Here is a 2,617-nt window from a genome sequence, read left to right on the forward strand (position 1 = left end):
TCTTACACGCACATAAAGAAAATATTCCATACCTATACTCTACATCCCCAACCCTAATTATTCAGCTCTTAAATTCAGTAGGAAAAGTTAAAAGATTATGCTAAGAAGTTGCTGAGTATTGTTCTCCATTGGGAGACATTCCTGTCAAAGTATTAACCTCCTGGAGTGCTACAGAGAATACATTCCTGAAAACCTCTAAGTGTTAGGGACAAATTGTGAGTAACCACAGGTTACTTTTGCTTCATGGGGAAAGACAATCCCCTGACCCTAGTATTAGGACATGTTCTAGCCTGATGGGGCTTTGTGGAACCACTTGTCCTAGCTGTGTACAAAGAAAGTGTTATGTCAGCTGGCTCTAAGTAACTAATAGTGCAAGTATTTGACCTAGGATAGGACAATGTAGATATTCCTTACTGAAGCACAACAGTCTTCCTACTAATGTATGCACAGGACAAAGTAGGTTGAGGTACAGACCCCTTTTTAAGGCATGTGAATGCTTTATATGAAACTACAGTAGGAAAGAAATGTGTGATGACCTACCTCCTTTTCTGACTTCTCGGTCCTCCTCAAGTTTTGCTTTGTTAGGAATTGTTGGCTGACTGTAAACAATGTCTTTCATCCTAGGTGGCCCTGGCCCAGTCCATAGACCTAAAAGTTTCTAAGAATGAATGTACAGGTGGCATTTTCTGATGTCTAATAGGCTTTCCCACCAAATCCTTCCTGTTGTACTGTCTTCTGTATGGGTGATACATTTACAATATATTCAGTTTCCCAACTTGGTGCCATATGGATTGTGGGTGGAGATGCATAAAGCCAGTAATTATCCAAGATTTGGTTACAATTAGATCATTGGACAAAATAATCACAGAACTATATATAATGAGGAATGGTAATCACAGCTGCATGTTCACCATAGGGCATAAGTATACATGTCCAGCCACTATAGATTGTATACATTGATTATATACGTTGAGTCCCATTTTAGAACAATTAAATGCTATATCCCCTTACTGAGACGTTCTATGTTGCTTCCTAGGGGAGGAGGGGCCAGAACAAATCCAATTTTATCATATCTCTAGTGACCCTGGCAAGTCATAGAGTATGTCCTAATGTCAAGAAGGGAGTCCCCACCAGTGAAATTCTGCAGTCAGCATTCAGGCTGCTTAGGCAATGGGCAAAAATTGACATTCAAGCTCTCCCTTGGGAACCACAGCACTGGTGCCCCTAGGATTTGAGATGTATGTCGTGTATTACAGGGGCAGTTTATGGAAAAGGTGGTGATGAAAGCTGCCATGATGCTAAATATAAAACCACTAACAACTGTATTCTCTAATTTAAGCTATGTGTTTACTGTGACCATCTACTGTTAATATATATCCTAGTGAGTAGTACTGGAAGAATGAGATAGTTGTGGTTTTTCTTTAAGAGATCTTTGATGGAGAGCCACTTGAGAAACTCTAGACAATTCACCTCAGCCTTTCCTAGGTTTTTCCCTTAAGAGTGGACATGTGGGACACTTGAACATCAAGAACAGGAACATCTGGGCAGTTTCCAACCATCTGTAAGAACAAGGGAAGATGCATATCTGGTCAGGGACCTCTGATTTGCCCAGAGCAATAACCTAGAATAAAGTTATGAGCAGTTTCTATTGGGGCAGATGTAGAGGTGTGCCTTACCTGCTCTGCCCCAAGCAAGAAGTTTCTCCATTCATCTGTCAATGGACACAGGTTGTTTCCATATCTTGGCTATTGTAAATAATGCTACAATAAACATAGGGGTGCATATTTCACTTGAAGTATCTTTTGATCCTGTCTAATAATCTGAGAGACATATCCTCAAAAAGATTGTGAATTCCCAAACAGAAGCATTGAATTGCAACCATCTTGATCAATAAAGTAAGACCTGAATAACTGGATATTGACTTCAATCACCCAAATATGAGTTGGAATATCTTTGGCTGGCAGATGCCATGATAAAGATGGAAATTGTTGAATATTTAGGTAATTGTGACCCTCAAAATACCCAGATTCTAACTAGTGATGTTTTGGACTGAATGAATAGATTTCTGTCAGAAAGAAAAAAAAAATACACTTGTAGATGAAAGCAACAAGTTGAAAAAGACACTGGAATTTTATTTTTAATGTATGTTTTCTAAAATTTGAGAACAACTGGGCTAGGGTATTAATGAGTAATCATTACCTCCTGGGAGCAAATGTGAAGTTACCAGCTTGAATCACAATTAATGACCCTTCCTTCAGATAAAAGAGTACATGAAAAGCAAGACTAAATTGATCATAACTGTCTTAATATACACAAATATTTTTTCTTAAGTGTTTCCTGATATAGTGGCAATAGTGTCATGGACTTGAGTTCTACTTTCAGCATCAGTTGGGGGTTTCAAACTTGTGTTAGTCTTATTATTTATCTGAATCGCTGTTTCTCTGTGTCCTCCTTGAAATGTGGCAGCATTGTGAAACCTATGTGAGCTAATGGATAAGAAACTCCTGGTGTGTTCTTATTCCAACTGTTTCACATTTCCTCTTGATGTCTAGTTGGCATCTTTCACTTAACACATTCAAAGCAAAACTATTGATCCTTCTTCCAAAAACCATTCCTC

This window comes from Meles meles, chromosome 4 (assembly GCF_922984935.1).
Source record: "Meles meles chromosome 4, mMelMel3.1 paternal haplotype, whole genome shotgun sequence".
Classification (NCBI taxonomy): Eukaryota; Metazoa; Chordata; class Mammalia; order Carnivora; family Mustelidae; genus Meles; species Meles meles.